Source organism: Sitophilus oryzae, unplaced genomic scaffold (genome assembly GCF_002938485.1).
Source record: "Sitophilus oryzae breed Bouriz unplaced genomic scaffold, Soryzae_2.0 scaffold_535_pilon_pilon, whole genome shotgun sequence".
NCBI lineage: Eukaryota > Metazoa > Arthropoda > Insecta > Coleoptera > Curculionidae > Sitophilus > Sitophilus oryzae.
This window is the reverse complement of record NW_022147124.1, coordinates 1,229,820-1,252,579: the sequence shown is the minus strand read 5'-3', so window position 1 is coordinate 1,252,579 and position 22,760 is coordinate 1,229,820. Positions and strand designations below refer to the sequence as shown.

The window sequence follows — 22,760 nt, the reverse complement described above, 5'->3', positions numbered from 1 at the left end:
CCGACGAACATCATGGCTGAAAAATATTAGACAGTGGACGGGAATGACGGCCGTACATCTATTCAGGGCGGCTGTCAATAGGATTATGTGGACCAACATGATTGCCAACATCCATAGAGGATAGGCACTGAAAGAAGAAGAAGTTAATATTCGGTGTCCTAACCTTAATTTCCTTGTCGTTTATTTTGATAATATGTTGACCAAAAATATGGTTTTTGTCATATCTTTTTTACTCAAATATCAAAAAAGGACTTACATTAGCCCTAGCAGCAAAAAGGAGACGTTAACTCAACTTTAAAAATTGTAATTAAAGAAAAATTAAATTTATTTCTTTAGCCAAAAAATATCGTAGGTTCCTGAACGGCAAAACCGCCCGTGCACCACACAATACGCGATTATGTGGCAGAAAAACGGGCGCTCGATGGCGAATAAATTAAATAGTTTTGGAAAAAGTTGTGGGAATATCCAGAACGCGGACAATAGGGCGGCCAGATGCAATCCGTTGGGCCGTGCTCGACGTAACTGGCTTATCCCTATCCCATCCCTATGGATGTTATTACCGCTCCATTCTTCGTGCCCGACCGACCGTAAGTAAAACACCTCGTCACCGAATACGTCACTAACACGCACGCCGCTACAAAATATTCCCTCCTGCGCCCTTTTCAATCTAGCGCAAAATAATTTAAATTAGAATGATTCATTTTGCGTTTAAACATCAACGGTTCGTCGATGATGAGGCGGGGCGGGATTGGATTTGAACTAATTGCATTTACATTGTAACGTTTTTAAATCCGTTACTTATTTTTGAAGTGAAACGCGCGATGGGAGTAAAAATTCAAGACAGCGACACACGGCTTTGAATGGCTCATGTAACTAATCTGAAACCATTGGATAACTAATCATTGGATTCCAAGTAACTAATCTGAAAATAACATAAATAACAAACATATCATTTGTCCTTTGTGTGCTAACGAAAAGATTTTCTATTCGCATCATGAGGATTCATGAGCAAGTATTACATCATTTAAAAACTGTTGGGAAGTTGATTATTTGGCATGGAAAAGTATGCCAATGGAGATTAATTGTAATAGAAGTAATTCTAAAGCTTCATTTAGAACCTCGAAATCAGTGAAATAAATTAGTATTAGTTTCAATTAGTCGTAGAAGTTTGTTCACCTAATTTTAATGTAAGTATTCAGAACGTCATAATTAGTGATAGTACACTGAAAAAAAGGATCTCTCAGTCGAAATGAATATGACTTTGACCCAAAAGATTGGCGCTTTTCAATAGGACCAAGAACGACGTTTCTTTGCCCAAAGCATTTACTATCTTTTCATAAGCTTTAAAAAATTACTTTAGAGAATAGAAAAATCTATCTGTCCAAAGTATTTCACTTTTGACCCAAAATGAATATGTAAAGAAGTTCTTGCTACAAGAACAATAGTCTCTTTGATTCATGCAAAAATTCTTGATTGAAGAGGGACATTTCTTGATTAAAGAGACACTTTTCTTAAACCAATAGCGAATACTATTGACTCAACTAAAATTTAAGAAGAGAAGTCTCTAAGAGAAGTCTATACATCATATACAGGCATATTACGAGGTATAATATTTTCTGATAAATTTAGGTTTTCCTGGTCTGTAGTAAGCAAAGTGATATTATTTTCCTCGATAGTAGTTATATCTGCTTCTTCACTCCTTGGTATTCTTTGGGGTGGTTCATCACTCTACAAATTACAAAAAAATGTTACATCACGATTAATCAAAGTAGAGCAAATAAATTATTAATATTATAAGCTTTGGTCACATTTTGAATTTTTTAATACGACGACTTGAAATTCTAAAATTTTTGTAATTATTTCCTTATTTATTATTCTTATTCTATCTATGGTCACGCATGCATTATCTAAACAGGTGCATTAGGTAAATGTCTCTTACCTTCAAATATAGCAAATAAATGCTCCAATTTCCATGTTTTCCAGAAACTCCTTTAAAGAATCCATATATCCTAAAATTTGTCCATAAAAAATGACAAATGCATGTTAATAACGATCACTAATTTGTTATACGATATGCGCTTAAAAAGCAAATTATGCAAAATTCCAAGTGGAAAATTCCAAGCAACAAAACCCTTGCGTACTATGATGTGCGACCTATGAAATGCGACATACGACTGATCGAACTGCCGACTGATTGTATATACCGTCCTTCGTCATCGTCTTTGCGTGTCGTTATTATTTTTCATCAAAAGAGTATTTAGCTATTGAAAAAATGGCCATGTTTCTTGAATGAAGTACTTCCTAGCGTATTTTTCTTATTATCTTAAAACAAAGTAACTTGCACTGTTGCTAGGATATTTTATTAATTTTAATTATGTTTTTAGACATTGTGAATGATCGTAAACTAAAAAGTATAAAGTGTAATTGAAACCACTTTTTCTTTGTTTCACTTTTCTGTTGCTTTGCCCAAAGCATTAACTATCTTTTCATAAGCTTTAAAAAATTACTTTAGAGAATAGAAGAATCTATCTGTCCAAAGTATTTCACTCTTGACCCAAAATGAATATGCAAAGAAGTTCTTGCTACAAGAACAATAGTCTCTTTGATTCATGCAAAAATTCTTGATTGAAAAGGGACATTTCTTGATTAAAGAGAAATTTTACGTTTAAAAGAGTATTTAGCTATTGGAAAAATGACCATGTTTCTTGAATGAAGTACTTCCTAGCGTATTTTTCTTATTATCTTAAAACAAAGTAACTTGCACTTGGTTGAATGAAAATAGATTCAAGAGAAATTTTCGAATTTTTCAAGAGAACCAGTTTTCTTGAGTTAAGAGAGTTTTTCTTCAGGCAAAATATTTTCTTTTACGCTAAAATAAATTCTCTTGCCACTAAATTTTTTTTTTCAAAAACGATGACTATCTTTTTTATCAGTGGACTTTTCATATGTAGATGTTTCAGGTTTTGAGAATAAATCGGTTGAACCCAAAATCTTTGCATACACAGAATATGTCCATCAGTGATAATAGCCCAAATTTGCTTTGATGGTAGGCAATTATTCAATACAAATTAACTTTTTAAGTGACTGAAATATTAAATAGTTTACAATATGGTATATCAATTTAAAAAAAAATTATTGCTCTCAGGAACGATTAGGGCCCTATACTCCTACTTACTTAACAATTATTATTTCTGTTATTCGTCGTCTGATTTCCAGTTTGTGAATAATATTTTAAAAATCAATAATTTTATTTATGTATACAGAGTGTCTTAAAAATGAAGGTTTTGAATTTAAAGAAATATGCCTATTTTTAAATAGGCGGTTCGTCTCACTAACAAAACCAATTAATCTATACCGAATTGTAATTTTTACTTCCATGCACCGGTGATCGTCATATGTTTCGATTATTACACTACCATTTTTATTAGACCTAGTAATCGGCACACGAAAATAAACTAAAAATATTTTTTAGATCTTGTATAGTCGTCTAAAGATAGGAAGTTTTATATAAAATTCAACACCCTTCAGGTAAATATTGGCAGTTTTATTAAAATATATTTTTTATTTTGTAAAAAAAATAAAAGCGAAAAAATCTAATTAATAAAATAATAAAGAAACCAATATATTTATATTTTATTTTGTATAAACACAGAAAAGTAATGCTGTCAAAATAAAACATTTCCCTGGGCAAAATCGTGTCTCTGCGGACAGAAAAAATACTACCTCATTCAATTCCAATTACCTCGAACAACATCTGCTTCAACATATATTCGCACAAACAAGCCGACTGACTCAATGGCAGAGACATTTCAACTCGAGAAGCGCTTCATCAAAATCCAAGGTAAACAGTCCCTTATAATTTATATATTCGCTAAGTAAGATCTCTCCGGCTAGGTATACACCCCGAGGCGCAGCCTAGTGTTTGGCTAGCATGTCGCATGTCAACGCTAAACAAACTCTATTAGTGACAACATGTTACCTTTGTTTACCCATCGCCGGAAGGGAGCGCAGGTAGATGCCCGCTCCAAGGTAGGCATGGGTCGCGTCTCTATTGAATCCATCGATAAAGCTACTTCAAACGATAATAGGCTATTTTCACAACGTATTACGACAAAACGTTCACGTCGACACTTTAAAGAGATTTATGTTATCGGGCGGAGGGTATTTCTATAAAGCCACTTTTCGAACAAAAATTGCATTCGCTTTGTCAAAGGGAGCGCGGATGAAAGGAGGTCAGTTCGGTCGATGCCGATACAGAGGGAGAATGCAGGAAAGTTGCCGTTTTTGGCGGACTAGCGACTTGTCAAAGGAGAGGAAAGAATGGGTGATTAATTGGGTCTTGGTAGTACAATACGCGAACAATCCAAAATATTGAATGGCATAACAATATGGACATGGATTTTCATTTTTTTCGTTTATGAACTTAAGATGTTGCCGATTTCAATGGACAAGTGGACAGGGGTCAGTTTATTGAGTCACAATAATGCATGGGTTCCCATAGAATTAGTGAAGTGACACGTGAGAATTTAGATAAACTCGTGAAATATTGACACTGGAATTCTACTCTTTTTTATATATTGCAAGAATTTATTCGAAATACTTTGGAAATATTGTTTCTAAATTATATGATGGATTAAGCGAATGGAATATTTTGGAGGGAGATATTTTATCTCCGAAGGACCGAAGGATACATTATTATTTGAGATAGATGTATCAGTTCAATTTGATTTTTTTGTGTTTAGTTGTTTTGATATTTGACACTTTGTTCGGGCTTCTTCGTGTAATGGATAGATTACTCGACACGTAAAGTACCGCAGTAGTAGCCAACCATTTTTTTTATGCACAGTATAATTTGTTGTACAGTTGTACAAATATAGGAAGAGACTCGGGAAGAGACTTGGGGTTAGCACCGGTCGAGTGTTATTTTATATTTCTCACGTCTCTAGCTATACTTGTTAAGCTGTACGTGGAGATCTTTTTCGCGAGATTTTGCCAACCAACATATATATCCATAGTGTAGTGTGAACTCTCTATGTTTAAGAAATATGGTAATTTAGTTTTAGTAGAAAGACGATCTCATTGATTTGTTATTAGATCGACATAAAAATAAAGAGATGGGTGTTTTAATTTCCAATTTTAATATACAAGCTGACCACGCAGATTTCTCCATTTCGTTGTTTTTTATATCTAAATATTATATAATGTATTTGTAATTTGCGTATGTTAATAAGGTAATAGATTGCATATTTTTTAAATTTAATTCTTTCAGTCTCATAGTGTATTCTGTCTTTTCATGATGATCCTAGGTCACTTCATGAAGCGTCGAATAGGTTAGGAGTTTACTTATGTTATTAGGTTAGTTTTTTTTATTAAGCGACTAGGATCTTCATGAAAAGACGGAATACACTATGGGACTACGACACATATACCCATTTCAACTAATTACCTAGAAAACTAACGAAATGGCGACAACTGTTACATCAGAAATTACACGGTATGGTTTGGCAATGTTTGGCATTGTCATAGGAACTAGTTAGTTATTTTTGGCATTAGTATTATTAATGAAATTAATTGGCAGTACTTGACATTATTTGGCAATATCTTATCATTATTTGGCACTACTATTACGACATTAATTTGGTGTACAACATTTTGACCACGGTTTCGACAAAGACTGTCTGTCCATCTGCGGACTCCATTCGGGTACCTCTATCCACGTGCCGAGTTTGGTTCCAATCAGCCCATATAATTAAAAAAAAATCAACAGTATTTTCTTAGTTATGGGTATTATGCATTTAAAAACAGTTTTTACTTGTAATTATGATTCGAAACGTCAAGAGCTTCATCCTGTAGTCCGTCCCCAATTATGCCGAAATCGACCCACATTTTTTTTCAATATTAGTTCCTTAGTCCTACCCTGATAAAGATATAAACGAAACGTCGTATCCAACTTTGCAAGGTAGAACCGTGTGCACCGTCGCTCACATAGCCTACCCACCAAATTTGGTCGCGATCGGACGACATCAACTTTGAACGTTTCTTACGTCAAAACTGTCATAGTGACACGTGTCGTACACCTGGGTTCAATTTATCAACATACCAAATTTCATTTAAATCGAACGATTTTTTCGCCATTGATAACGGACTTTCATAAAACACGAAACGTCGTCAAAATATCATAAAAAGATGAGGCTCTTCGAGCCATATTTTCTATATAAATAACGCATTTTTAATTAATACTCAATCGCAGTTAAAAAATATTGATTACAATGGCATACATTTTAACTTGAACGTTCGTTACACTCACACGAAAACTCAATTAAACTTTTGTCATAATTATACCGCTCAATCCAGATACAAATCTACCATGACAATGAATACAATTAATTAATGCTTTGTTCAATTACATGTCATACGATTGCTGTGTTCATATATTGCTAGTAGTTTATTAATATGTAATAATCATCGCTTATTGGAATATTTTTTGTAATATTGAGTTCACTATATTATTACATTTTATTATATAATATAATATTGTGATTATTATATATTTTTATTTTTATATTTTATTACGGTTTACCCCACGATATCTTAAGTTTCACAAGATATAGGATATATTTTAAATATAGATAGGACAATTCAGTTCAGTCATATTTAATTCATATGACAAAAATCGAAAAAAAAACGAATATTGGCAATTTCATTTTTATATTTTTGTGCCTCTATTTGAATAACAAAATAAATTGCCTTCATTTTCATTGCTACTTGTTTTGTTCTACAAGATGGGGTTCTATCAGTTGATGGTTCTATCATATTTTAAAACCGACATTTCGCCTTTCAGCTGCCATCATCGACTACTTTCATATTTAAATACTGCGAAGGATTTTTTTTACAGATTTTAACAGTCCCAAAATCTATGACATATCGCCCTTATTATCAGGATTTTGAATCAGGAAACATTGTCAGGTACTGATTTAAAATTTGAATTTCACCAAATTCAAATGGGGGTAATATTCAAATTTGGGATATCCACGCAACTGTTCTAGTATTATTTACATCAATATCCACTTACTTGTCAAAAGTCAGTACTATTAGGGTCAATTTTTTGCAAACTTTATTTTAAAATCATCTAGATAAGGTATAAAACAAAATTATAAGTTTTCCTATGGATGGCGGTTCCTTTTCAGCTTGCTAGGTGAAAATATACATAAAAAACATGACAATTTTTGTTGAAGTAGAGATAAGGATTGTTCTAATGTGCTTCAATTTACCCATCACATTGGGGTAAATGATTGATGAAATGATGCTCGGTCTTCGCTATGAATAGCAATTGAGGTGACTAAAAAAAAACTAATAAAATAATTCGTTCGCTTAAGGGATACATGTGAATGAAACGTATTTAGATATTTGAATAGATAATTTGAGGTGTTTTCATGTATCCCTTGTTTCCCTTTACCTATTGACTCTAAAGGAATTTAGTTATTTTTAAAAAAGCTGCTGAAATAGAGAATAGAGTCATGATATCGATAAGTACTGAAAATGTGATTCCGACAAAAGTTATGGATAGAATCTAACGAGACTGCAAGGCATTTGATACCAAAAAATCACCAAGACGGTATGGAAAAGAATATGCTTTGTACCACCTTTATACCAAATGATTTAAAAAAAAACGGCGTCAAAGACTGAGAATGACAATCGATGATAATTTTGACGAGAATACATTAAAATACGCAACCAACCGTCATTGAACCGTCCAATCAGATCAAAGGAGTAATCGTTGTAGATCGTGCGTTATCGATGATGTTCGGTACCTGGAGAAAATTGACAATTGACAAGAGAATTAATTGTTTATTATTTTTGACTTTTTAGTTCGTTTAATTTAATAATTACTAAAACCAGTAGTTCGAAAGATATATTTAAAAATAAAAGATAAAAATCCAAAAATTAATTATCTATTAACGTGGATTTGGACGACAATAGGTAAGAACACTAAATTTATTTCTATATTCGATATAAACTTGTTTATTAGGTTTTTAGTTTGTGATGTTTCATGTGATGATCATTTTCATGTTCATCGTCTTTGAATTGACATGAGGATATCTATGGAAAAGTAACTAATCTGAAAGTAAGCCAACATATCGTTTGTCCTTTGTGTGCTAAAGAAAAGATTTTCTTTTCGCATCGTGAGGAAGTATTACATCAATTAAAAAATGTTAGGAAGTTGATTACTTGTCATGGAAAAGTATACCAATGGAAATTATTTGTTAAAGAAGTATAATTCTAAGGGTAAATTTTATTATAATTAGTAACCTGTCTATTTTTTATATGTAGATGTTTCAGGTTTTAAGAATAAATTGGTTGAACCCAAAATCTGGAGGAAGTACCTATATCCATACACAGAATATGCCCATTAAGAATACTAGTCCAAATTTGCTTTAATGGTAGGCAATTATTCAATACAAATTAACTTTTTAAGTGACTGAAATATTAAATAGTTTAGAATATGGTATAACAATGTAAAAAAATACTATTTTCAGGAACGATTAGGGCCCGATATATTTGAAACTCATGTTGGACATAGTATTGAGTTGGGTAGAATATTATTCTACGTTAAGTGAGGATATCAGATACCTATTATTGTACTGTATTTTAATATATACATTAGAATTGTTGGTTTTTTCATATTTGTTTTATATATTATTTTACTTACAAGTTATATAAAGTTAACACTAAAATCTACTTTTTGACTTATATAAGTTAGTCTGTGGTTTAATGCGTGATTACATCCACATTATGATTTCAAGTTTTTAAAATATAAATATTATAACTGGCTTTAAAAACTCCATTAAACTGTTAAAAGTGTAATTTATTTCAAAATAAATATACATATACCTATACCTAGGTATATATTAATATCGAAAAATATATATTAATATCGAAAGACATTTTTATTTCCTTAACACCAATTTAATCATCACATACATATGTATAAACATTTATTTACGTTATTTCAAATGAAGACCACAGGAAAAACCAGCTTTGTTCATTTTAACTGGAGCCGAGAAAATGCAATTACGAGTGAACTACTCTGGTTTTTCTCCTGTAGGGCAAAATAACTAAGCTGTAATATCTCTGGGACTAAGCATATTATTATTGCTTTCTTTGATGGTGCCTCGAATAATGCTAACACTTGCCTATAAAATTGTCTCGCTATCAATTTCTATGAAAATGTAACATATTATCTGGTTTTTTCCATGTAGTCTTCAAATGATCTAAAAATTCAGCAGGAATGATCCATTATGCAGCAAACACACTGATGTTGAATCATGGGAAGCTTTTTTGTGGGCATTTCACAAATAAAATGAAATGTCTGATCAAAAACTGAAAATGCAAAACAGATAGTAAGCTTTATAAATACATACATATATATAAATAATCATACCTACATCTATTTATGTCGTACAATCCAACCGATATTTTAATATCCTAACCCAAGTAAATAATCAAAAATGCACTTTTTATATCAAATGCAGTAATGTTACCAAGGGTTCCAATTAATATCCAGGATTTAAAAAAAACACGATCCTAATTCTTATTATTTTTCTAAATACGTATTGTCTGATAGGCAATTACAAAATATAAATCTGATGTAAATAGAAAAATAAAGTAAAAACAGGTAAAATCTCTTCGGTAAAAACAACAACAAAAATTCTAACCAAAGATTTAACCGTCATACGACATGAGCATCACGTGATTGCACAATACCCAACGATAGGGTACGTACCTCTTTCATCTGATTGGACGGTTGGTTGCGTATTTTAATGTATCCTATTTTGACGAGGTCAGATAGACATTGTTTACTAAAAATTGACATAAAACTTGTTGAAAAATTAACACTAATAAAATTATAGAAAGATTAAAAATGATAGAACGTTTCCAGACACAAATATATTTCGATTTTTTCACGAATTTTAAACTATACCATTTAAAAATAGTTTTTACTCAATATAAAAATATATTTCAACCGAGATTTCAACCTTCTTAAGGTGAACTGACAGGAAGTGCTATTAAAAAGTAAAAAAAGAGTCACCTAGGCCTTGAATGCCAAGTAAATGTCGTCTAGTCCTTGATCTTGCAAAATTATCATCGATTGTCATTCCCCAACCGTCTTTGATGCCGTTTTGTTTTCGATCGCATGGTATAACCAATGGAAACAGAATGCTTAATACGGTAGCCGCTGTAAATAAAATTATGGTATCGTTTATCGCAAGTATTTAGAATAGATATGGTTTTAAAATACTTATTCGACTTTTATTCTCTGAGTGAATACAAATAATCTCCCCTTCTTCTTCAAGCGTCATGTTCCTAGTGAACGTTGACGACTGCCATGTTATAACAATATCTCTGTATCGCTCTCAGCATATTCAGAAGTAGTCTGTTGTGCTCCATTCTTCGAAGAACTTCTTCATTTCTGGTTCTGATAGTCCAAGATATTTTAAACATTCTTCTGTACTTCCACATTTTAAATGCTTCGATTTTATTTATTGTTTCTTTATTAAGTATCCACGTCTCACATCCATACAAAAGAATCGACCACACATAACACTTTGTAAACTTCTGAAATGCATTTCTTGCTTGTTCTACGCGACATCTGATTTCGTATAAAGGATCGATTTGTTGGTTAATCCAATAGCCTAGGTATTTAAACTTCGCCACTCTCTCCAACGTTTCTTCATTCAACAATAACGAAGTCTCGTCGATATCTACTTTACTCACAACCATACATATATTTAGTTTTATTTATTTTATTAATAGATAGCCGCCAATATTCACCCCATATATTAATATTTTAGAATTTCAGTTCCGTAAAAAAATTACCAGACTTAAATCAAGCATGTGTAAAGATATGATTTAAAAAAATACAGTATGAAATAAAAAGTATTGCAGAACAATAATACATTTATTGAAATTTCATGTATAAGTAATGGTATACGGCACGGTCAATGAAAAAACTTATCTCCCCCTATTCGAGATTAAGATCCTATCAGACTGATTTTTATTTCGCCTCACAAAAGAATGAACAATCGTGTTTATACCGACGAAGCCAATTATCGTAATGAAATTAATGTAAATGTATGTGCGTAACGTGCGGTATTGTTGCAGGCGCGCACATGTCAACTTCATCGAACAGAAGAGATCGGGAAAAAAGCGGCACAGCACTGTCGCTGACAACTCAAACGCCAGATCCGCAAAACTGATATATATCGAATAGATTCGGGAACTGCTCTTGCATCAAATGGAATTGGGTTTACGTCAACTTAGCATACAAGGGGGGAGGCGAGCGAGACAGACAGAAAGAAAGAGGGGAATGGAAAGAGTGAGAGATAGGAGAGATCAACGATAGAGGGGTATTTTCGTTTTCGAGTGCAATGGAAATGAAAATTGTCGACGAAAGATAACGGGTCATCGATTGGATCTGGATTTTGTCATATCCAGTGGATGATACAGTACGCTAAAAATTGTCGTATATCACAAAATTTCTAATAAAACATCGAGAATCCATATTTAGTAGTAATTTATATAGGTTTGTTCCAACACAGAAATTCGTACCGTTCTAGAATGCTAATTGGGATCGCCAGCGTCGGATTTCTACGCATGTGTTGAGTTAGATAGTTCTGGAACCAAATTTTGCAACTTAGAATACGCTAAGCGCTTTTAGACGCTCAGCGTATATGACGTTAATTTCCTCTGGGCGCTCACTTAACTACCAATTTGGGTATTCTCATCAAACGCGCTTAGCGTCTTTACTGATTTCGCTAAGCAATTTGAAAACAACTACCTTAAGGTTTTGCTTGTCGAACTGTCAGTAAACAGAGAAAAAATTCGAAGTTCCAGAATTCGGACCCTGTTACCTATATCAAAAGTAAATGCGGGTTGGAACAGTTTTGGAACTGATTTTAGAATCAAATTCAAAGCCTAATTTTTAATTAATAGGTTAGATATATTTCATTAGATCAATCGTCACCCTACTGGGTGCGTCTCAAAAGTGGCTTACTGCTATAACTTTTATATTTTTCCAGGTAAAAAACGATATTTGGTATGTTGGTATATGACATAAATTTGGATTGATTGATGTATTCAATAATTGCTTTCTGTCACTTCTTGTTGCACCGGAAATGATTAACAACTAATTTTTTACTTTATTCGATAGAAAATGACACTCTGAATAGAATGACATATCATATGTCAACTTTTTTCGCATATGGTTTATTTGAAACTCATTTGATTCATAACGACAATTTGACTCGAAATACGATGTATGTGGTACCAAATTATTCATAAAAAAAATATTTTTCTAAATATCCCAAGTAGCATTTGGATGTTATCTAACGTCGGGTATACGTCGCGTTCAATAAACCCGACGTCGGGTACCAACGTCGGTTCGACCGCCTGACGACCCTTATTTGCACCTAAATGGGGAATACAGATTCGGGTCGCCTCGACGTCGGTATCTGATCTAATAGGGAATGTAATTCTACCAACTACCAACGTCATATTACGTTGGATTTTAGTCACTTAAAATTCGTCGCTAAGCACTTACGTTATGTTTGGTTTCATATTCGCTACCAAGAATACAAACAAACAAAAAAACAACAAAAACCTAACCAAACTACCTAATTACAAATGGATTCATAATCATTCCTCGAATATAACTATAAGTGCCTATTTAATTTCATATTATAATAATTCTGAATCATTAATCCAGACATCAATTTTGTCAACGGAAGTCACTTTCTTGATATATATGATTAAAATACTCCGGAAAACAACGAGCCCCTTCAAAATTAGGTAGATTTATGAAATAAAAATATCTATAAAAAAGTAACTCCAAAATATTTTTTTTAATTTTCTAGCTGGTTTAATCATAAAACTGTACTGTGCTTCCCCCCAAACTCAACCTTATCAATATTATTCTACTAGAAATCGAAATGTGAATATAAATTTTAAAAACAAAAAATGATTTTAAAATGGCTGACAATCGGATACGTGTTAAGAATGGCGGATTTCTGTGTCCGACTTAATATGAACTACCAATATACCAATTCCGACCGGGTCTCCAACATTAGTCGTCTCACACGACCGAAGTCATCAAACCGGACGACCGGCAATCGTATTATGACGTATATAATTCCAACGTACGCCACGTAACCTCACTTTGCGTTTTGCGTATCAGTGATTTGTGGATTTGTGCAACTATATTTTAGTTTTTGTTTTCTCGTTAAAAAAATGGGCAGCCACTTTTTAAGCCTAACCTCACATGTCGGAGGAGGATGAGGTCTGCTAGTATCCTAAGCTAAAAAATGAAATTAAGATGCACCAGTGTAATGCAGCATCTCTTCCGGATAAAAAGCATTTACGGGTGGAGGCAAGACATCACCACTACTATTATTATTTTGCAAAAGCCTCGACCTCTTTCTGTAAAATGTAGATGAATGTCTAAATGCCTTTTTAGTGTTTTTTTAGGCATAATAAAAAAATTAAGTTTGTTTACAAAAACTTTTTATTAGATTATGTTCATGATGTTCATTAGGTTGCAAATGCTACTTAATGGGTTGTATTTACGGACATAAATAGAGATCCGTAAATTAGGTTATAAATATGAACATAAAATACAACAAAATATAATTGGACGTTAGTTTAGGGATTATCAGTGCGTATCCTATTCGGACAACGGGTAGACGTCGGGCTAGTTCAAGTATATGTACGTCGTGCAAGCCAACGTGGGAACGACGTTGGAAATTAATAAAAATGGTACGTTGTTATTTTGTACGTCGACAGATCGTTGGATTTACCGACTCGGATCCAACGACGTCGCTTTTAATAGGAAAGCAGTCACAGGTCGTATCACGAGCACCCGACCTAAATTCGCACAAAGTCTGACGTCGCTTCAGGTCATATTTAGTTCGAAGTCAGATAGATGCTACTTGGGATGCTAATAATTCACCCTCGTTTCATTTGAAAAAAATGAGATATTAGATTAAAAATACGATTTGGACATCTTTTAACAGCCAGGATTTCTTCTTGCTTGTTGAAAAGCGATTCGAGCTTTACTGGCTGCTGCTCTAAATAATCCTCCTGTAGAAAGAAAATACCAAGTTCTGTTTTTTTTTCAAACAGGAGATTCTGCGCCTTCAAGGTCCTCTTTTACTTAAGACCTTTCCCTAGAGTATCAACTACGTACACATATGTCCCAGATATTCTGATTTCCGTTGTTTAATAATGTCCACTATTTCGTTCTCCTTTTGAAGCATTTCCAAAACGGTCTTGTTGGATACGTGATCTACTCAGGAGACTCTCAGAAGTCGTCTGTATAGCCACATCTCAAAAGCTTCAAGTTTTTTTCGTGGACGTCTCTGTCAATGTCCAGGACTCGGCGCCATACAGGAGCACAGACCAGCATATCACTTAAGTAGTCTCAGTTTTGTCTGTAAATTAAGATCTCTAACGGGCAAGACAAGATACTAAAAACATTAGACGATCAAATCTATTTTTCCAAGGCTCCTTGATTAAAAATTAGTATTTTTAACGCGGCCATGACCCTCTAGATTGAAATTTAAATTTTTAAGCGAAAATGTCGAAAGTTGGCATATGATTCGTCATTCTATTCAGAGTGTCTTTGTCTATCGAATAAAGTAAAAAATACCAAGAGTGTCAATTAAAAATCAAAAGATTAGTCATTTCCGGTGAAACAGGAAGTGACCAAAAACAATTAAATACGTCAAGCAATCCTAATTTATGTCATACACTAACATACTAAGTCTCGGTTTTTTATATGAAAAAATAAAAAGGTTATAGAGTTATTATAGACTTTTGAGACGCACCCGGTATATTAACATTAATATTCAAAATACAAATGAAAATATACAATAAATAAATAATTATAGTTTAATAGTAAGAAAAATAAAAAAATATATATCCACTAGGAAAGAAACTTCCACTTTCAAACAAAAAGAGACACCATCACGTAAATTCTTTTCACACCTAATCCCTTTTTTAAATGATGACAATAACTATTAATCTACTACTAAAAACCAACTAAATAATGAGTTAGTTGGTTTTTGTATAGCAAATAATATCAAAAAAACCTCAGCCCGACTCTGAGGTATGAGGGCAGGCGATAGTTTTAGGGTACATTCCAAACCCTATAAGTGCCTTCAAAAAGAAACTAATATGAGAACGGTGTAATTGTAAACCGATTAATAGAGAGAACCCGTCACTCTGCTACTGTGCGTGAGTATATTGTACTGCTTCAGTGTGGGGGATTAGAAATTCGGAACTTTCAAGGATGAATTGTTATAGGGGCGGATTAGTAGCCTAGAGCGCCACGTTTTCTGATTTTATATATTATCTCACACCTGCTTTGTGTGGTTTTTAGGGCAACTATATGTTTGTATAACGATTATATCCTATTAAAATCATAAAATGTTTCATGTAAATGTTCTTTTTGTTGGTCACCTCACTTTATTTGAGTAATATTTTTTTCAACATAATATAAATAAATAAATTATAAATAAATAAATAAATCCCGCTTGGATTCAATAGATATTTTTAATTCAATTAAAACTGATATTTTGTGTAATTATAAAGAAAATTGGAAATCTCATATGAAAGGAAAAAAGCATGTGTATTTTAATATACAAACAATCTTCCCAGATAAACAATGGTTTAAAAATTTCCAGTATATAGATAGAAGACATATTACAACCTTAATTAGAATGCGTACAGGCCATTGCTTAACAAAAAACCATTTATATAAAATTAAAGTGAAGGAAGATCCATTCTGTGAGTGTGGCTCTGTTGAAGACCTAAATCATATCTTTTTAGAATGTCCTATAAATTTTTTGTTTAATTTGGATTTATATATCAAAAATTTATTGAAATGAATTTTCCTACTCCACTATCAATATTTACAGTTTTGTCTAAGCCAAGTGAAAAATTAATAGAAACTATTATGATATTTTTAAACATTAATAGAATTAAATTATAATGCTCAACTTTCTATTTTTTATTTTCTTTTTGTTTCAGTTTCCGAATGCAGTCTATTTGTGTGACCTCTACCCTATGTGCCTTTGTTTGTGATATAATCTTCCTTTCAGCACGTCATTTATATATTTAATAAATAATAATAATAACATTTTACAGTCATAGGTCACAGGTTACTTTCATAGAAGTTAGTTGTATTAAAATTTACCCATTATACATTTTACTCAGATAAGGATCAGTGGCCTTGATATGGTTTAGAGCCAGTCAACATCTTGGTCACTCTCAAATTGAGCTGGCGGTTGCCTTGTAGCAGAGCCATCATAAAAAAAGAAGAAGAAGAAGAAGCTGTTTTTCTATGGATATGTCATTATTCTTATTAAGCGAGGGAAGTGTTGAAGACGCTTCTCAGCATTTTCGATGTTTTGAAGAATATTTATAGCTGCCAAGACGTAAATTATCAATTACTTATTGAGGAATTTATAGAAGATGTAGTAATTTTCACTAAAGAGCAAGATAACGCACAAAATCACAATTTTTTCGATTTTCACTGACAGTTCGACAAGCAAAACGATCCTTTAAGGCAACCGTTTTCAAAGCGCTCAGCGCAATCAGGAAAGACGCTAAGCGTGTCAGATGAGAATACCGAAATCGTTAATTAAATGCGCGCTCAGCGAAAATTAACGTCATATACGCTGAGCGTCTAAAAGCGCTTAGTGTTTTCAAAGTTACAGAATACGGGCCCAGGTTTCGGTTCCATATAACATGGTGGGGATTATTATTGCTCGGTACACTGCAAATTTCGTTTTTGTGCTCAAGTCATGATTGTAGAAAACCCTGTCTTTTAATTTCCAGAATGCTCTTAAGGCGCAGCTAATCCTGTGCTGAATTTCAGAGTCGATATTTGTCTTTTCCGAAATCAAACTGCCGAGGTAATGAATTCCGCTACATCTTCCAATAGTTCTTCTCCGATCTTTATAGCATTGTTGTGATCTTCCGGGGGAGTGCACATGATTTCAGTTTTGTCGATGTTCAGCTTAAGGCCCAAATGCCTCGTATGCTCAGGTATATGTGTTCAACATTTCTTGTAATTGCTGTAACTTTTTTGCAACTAGAGCGCAGTCATCAGCGTATTGAAGTTCTGTGATGAATTTTGTACGTGTTTTTGCCCTGAGTCTTTTTACGTTGTATCTGTATCTAATGCTCACTCCACTCTCCTGCAGTTTGCTGTCTACTATAATGGAGAGCGCCGCCATGAATATGTTAAATAGGAGAGGCTCTAAGACATATCCCTGCTTAAATCCTGAATTTGTTAGGAAGGGATCGCTCAGTGATCCATGATGTGACACTCTTGACCTGTTGTTGTTATAGAGGCTTTTACACACTGTAAGAAATTTGTTGGGTACTCCGAACTTTCTCATAATTACCCAAAGTGCATTTCTCATAATTGCCCGATTAATGCAACATAAAGTTGCTGCTATTTTACTTTTTCCTGTAGTTGGCAGATAGAGAATATGGAATCGACGGTGCGAAACCCCTTTATTGGTTGGTGCGAAAACTGCAATGATAAAAAAGATAGACTTGAACTAAAGTCGTCATCGTTCTTGAAAAAAAAATTTAGTGGCAAGAGAATTTATTTTAGCGTAAAAGAAAATATGTTCCCTGAAGAAAAACTTTCTTAACTCAAGAAAACTTGTTCTCTTGAAAAATTCGAAAATTTCTCTTGGATCTATTTTCATTCAACCAAGTGCAAGTTACTTTGTTTTAAGATAATAACAAAAATACGCTAGGAAGTACTTCATTCAAGAAACATGGCCATTTTTCCAATAGCTAAATACTATTTTGATGAAAAATAATAACAACACGTAAAGACGATGACTAAGGATAGTATATACAATCAGTCGGCAGTCCGATCAGTCTCACGTCGCATTTGATAGATCGCACATCATATTACGCACGGGTTTTGTTGCTTGGAATTTTCCACTTGGAATTTTGCATAATTTGCTTTTTAAACGCATATCATATAACAAATTAGTGATCGTTATTAACATGTATTTGTCATTTTTTATGGACAAATTTTAGGATATATAGATTCTTTAAAGGAGTTTCTGAAAAAATGGAAATTAGAGCATTTATTTGCTTTATTTGAAGGTAAGAGACATTTACTTAATACACCTGTTTAGATAATGCATGCCTGACTATAGATAGAATAAGAATATAGGTATCGATTTTTTTATGCAAACAATTACAAAAATTTTAGAATTTCAAGTCGTCGTATTAAAAAATTCAAAATGTGACCAAAGCTTATAATTTTAATAATTTGTTTGCTTTACTTTGATTAATCGTGATATAACATTTTTTTGTAATTTGTAGAGTGATGAACCACCCCAAAAAATACCAAGGAGTGAAGAAGCAGAAATAACTACCTATTATCGAGGAAAATAATATCACTTTACTTACTACAGACTAGGAAAACCTAAATTTATCAGAAAATAATATACCTCGTAATATGCCTGTTATGCCTATATACATCATATACAGATGTATATAGACTTCTCTTAGATCAAAATAAATTTTAGTTGAGTCAATGGTATTCGCTATTGGTTTAAGAAAAGTGTCTCTTTAATCAAGAAATGTCCCTTTTCAATCAAGAATTTTTGCATGAACCAAAGAGACTATTGTTCTTATAACAAGAACTTCTTTGCATATTAATTTTGGGTCAAGAGTGAAATACTTTGAACAGATAGATTCTTCTATTCTCTAAAGTAATTTTTTAAAGCTTAAGAAAAGAGAGTTAATGTTTTGGGCAAAGAAACGTCGTTCTTGGCCCTAGTGAAAAGCGCCAATCTTTTGGGTCAAAGTCATATTCATTTCGACTGAGAGATCCTTTTTTTCAGTGTGCGGTTGGTACTACTGATATCAAAGATGGAGAACTAGCCTCTGTAAATTGGTTTCAATTTACAAGATACTGGCTTGTGTAGATCTGAGACTGTATGATGAGTTATAACTTAAGAAAGGGGACAAGATATACCTATAATGTCGAAGTGATTATCTTCCCTCTCCCATACAATTTACAATCTATACTTAAATATGGCGTGTCGTATTGGCCACCACTTGGACTTTACTAATTTATTTTTTTGGAAAATATATTGAGTTGATACATAGTTGATATCGGTTGAATAAAGCCACATTGTTGACAGACAGAAGAAAAAAATAGCCACCAGAGGGCGTGCTGTGACGTCGAACAAAACGAAGGCTGCCGGGGCCAATTTTGAATGGGATCACCAAAGCGTGCGTCACAATTTACGTGCGGCCACGCGTAAAATGGGCCCTCGGATAGTTCGGTAATAATGCGAATTCCCAAACGAGCACGAAAGAAACTCTGGCTGGCGAATTATCGTCTATTAAATTGTCCAATTTATAAAACCGCCGCGATATTTCCTTTTAGGTGGGCACGGGGTGTTATCTCGTGGTCGGACTCGCGCAGATTCGAAGGGAGAACACAATAGCACTAGTAATGGTAATGATACGGTGGCCTTTTTACTGTGGGCTGGGGTTTAAATTTGTAATGAGACTTGATTGAAATCTAATCTTGGTTTAAATAAATAAAATGTTTCATTATTTTTAGCTGCTGCCATGTTCAGTTTCAGTAAACTGCTTCCTTTAAGTTAGTCCTGCTGTTATAAGTCTATATACGTTTTTTGAATGTGGCAGACAATGATTCAGTATTAAAACTAAAAGAATTTCGGACTTCCATTGTCTTTATTTATTTCGATTAAAACAACGCCTCGGTCAGAAGGATCACTGACCGTTATCAAGACTTGATACGGAATTTGAATTAGTTTACACTTATAATGTAAACTAATTCATACCTGAAGAAGTTTGGTGCAGTCAACCATGAGATTGTCCACTTAGAATGCCTGCTTTGGTGCACTTTATCAGTGGTTGCCATATCGTAGATAATTCCGTACTAGGATTGCTAAAGATGTTATTATTGTTTGCTATAAAAACGGCTTTTTTAAATTTACGCTTTTTCCATTTGTGTTCCTTGTGGACAACCCGAGCTTTCGACCTCTTTGTATTGTGATGTTTTACCAAACATGGTCCGCAATACCTGACTTCATTGTTTCACCTTTTTGAAAATTTAATGGGAATTGCGCGATAACGCAGTAATTGAAAATTATTTTAACATAACTAAAAAGTCTACTACGCTGTACTTTCGGGTCGCTCTCAGGGGTCGGGTAAAGCGGGTGTGTGGCCGAAGTATGTAACCGTTTGACGTGTTAAGTCACATCTAACATACAAAACACACGTGCTTTGATTAAGGCTTGATTAAGCCCACGGCCACACAGAAAGCGTTTTTTGCGTTTTTAACGTGAAGCGTCTTTAGCGACTAAAACAAAATAACAGGATTATATAGGAGTGGACACCCGCAAAGCGTGTAGCGTTCGGCGTGTCTCCCAAAAAACGCAAATGAAAAAACGCAAGTCAGTTTGTTTTCTGTAGCGACTTTAGCGTTTTCTAAGATGAGACCCCGTCATAGGCGGACGTTATATTTAATAATACAATAAAAATAAATTAAATAGTATGCATTTTTTTTTTCATTTTAGGGTATTATCTAAAAATATTTTTATAAAGAATATCTACTGTTTAGGAAGATTCTATTGAATTCAAAAATTTGAAGGAAATGTGTGAAAAAGTGTAGTTTGAAATGTTGAAAAAGTAATAAATTAGAGGAATATTTTCTTACGTGTAAAAATAATTTTTTATGCGTAAAAAGTGTTTTTTCTGCGTAAATAAGTTTTTTTTGACAGAAACAAATAGTTTTTGACGCGTAAAAAAATAGTTTTTTACGTGTAACCAATAGTTTTTTACACGTAAAAAATATTTTTTTTGGGTAAAAGAGTTTTTTACTAGAAACAACAAGTTTTTGACGCGTAAAAATTAGTTCTTTACGTGTAACAAATAGTTTTTTACAGGTAAACATTTTTTTTTTTGGGTAAAAAGTTTTTTTACCGGAAACAATAAGTTTTTGACGCGTAAAATTTAGTTTTTTACGTGTAACAAATAGTTTTTTACACGTAAAAAATATTTTTTTTTGCGTAAGAAAGGCTTTCTAACAGAAACAATAAGTTTTTGACGCGTAAAAAAATAGTATTTTACGTGTAACAAATAGATTTTCACACGTAACAAATAGATCTATATGCGTAAAAAAATAGTTTTCTACCAGTAACAAATAGTTTTCTACGCGTAAAAAATAGTTTTCTAGCAGTAACAAATAGTTTTATACGCGTAAAAATAGTTTTTTACGTGTAACAGTTTTATTCGCGTAAAATAATAAAAATAGTTTTTTACGTGTAACACATGTTTTTTTACACGTAACAATTTGATTCACTTTTACAAAATTTGTATTAAAATATCAATTTTTTTGATAAACACCTGACTACTCACAAATACACGTCGCGCAACTACGTATTTCTAAGCCGTTAACACGTTTCGTCACAACGAGCTCGTGTGTCAGAGCCGTCTCACTAGCTCGTATGTCACGGCTTTGAATTTTTACTCCCAGCGAGCGTAAAGAAGTTTCACCCCAAAATGTTTCATAAATCATGTCCTAAAATTGCATTAGCAACTATAAATACTTACTATTCTATTATATAATTATAATTATTTATTATATTATAATTATAACAAGTACTAACCACAACACTACAACATAAAAAAACATACACATATAAATTAAAATTCGTAAAATAAATGGGAAATAATAATTATTATTTTTACACACACCACTGGAACTAGCAGTAGATTGTGTTTGTCTCCGATTATATGCCCCCGCCCGTTCACAATTCAATCCCAGCATCTTTTATCTTCGTCTCTTCAACGCTAACGGCGCCGATCTCGCCTATCTCTTTCTCACTGGATTGATTGTTGGATGGGCCGGGAATCCACGAGCTTGCGACGTTACTAATTGACATCTTGATAGAAACTGCAGACCTGCCGCGTCTTTTGCTTGTTTTTAATGGACACAAATCGAAAAAAGCGCTAAAAACGGTAAAATCGCAAAAAGCGCTTGAGACGCAAAAAACGCAAAACGCTAAAAACGCTTTCTGTGTGGCCCTGGGCTAAGGTTTGCAGAGCTTCAGCGTTTGCCATAAAATCACGAGCAATTTGTTACAAAACCATATAAATTATATATCACAGTAATAATAAAACTTCAATGTAAATTTAGATTGTTTGGACTAAATTTCTTCTAAATTTAGTCCAAATGTAAGGAATATTTTGTTGATGTTCGACCATCAAAATCTTAAAAATAAAGAAGTTGTCTAAAAATGTGCTGCAATGCGGATATAGTATAATCTTTTATCTTTAATTTCCTTCTTCATTTGTGTGTAAAAATACCTAGCCAGTTTTTGATCAAACGTTAAATGTAGAACGCTTATTTTACTACTTTTTCGGACTAGTGAAATTATAAATAAATAAATAAATGCCATTATTGTCAAAAAAAATTTCAATTTGTAGACAAAGGTAAACTAAACAAACAAAGTAAACAAACAAGGTACACAAACAAACAAACAAAAGATAATAAAAAACATTATACAAATAATATTGTCAGTCTGATTGTTTAAAATAAACATTTATAAATGTTTACAATGTCAAAGAACAAAAAAAATAAAAACAACATTCAAAAATATTTAGTTAGTTTATAGTAAATATCA

The 22,760-nt window shown here is 33.0% G+C and overlaps 1 protein-coding gene and 1 long non-coding RNA gene across 2 annotated transcripts in view; one reads left to right on the top strand and one right to left on the bottom strand.

Moving 5' to 3' along the window:
• Positions 1 to 22,760, bottom strand: part of LOC115886918 (paired box protein Pax-6) — a 135,229-nt gene that overhangs the window by 57,682 nt on the left and 54,787 nt on the right. The gene's annotated exons all lie outside the window — the stretch shown is intronic.
• LOC115886919 lies at positions 7,885 to 8,670 on the top strand. Its single transcript, XR_004050963.1, has 4 exons — positions 7,885 to 7,980; positions 8,030 to 8,286; positions 8,341 to 8,441; positions 8,538 to 8,670. It is a non-coding gene; the product is annotated as an uncharacterized LOC115886919 (long non-coding RNA).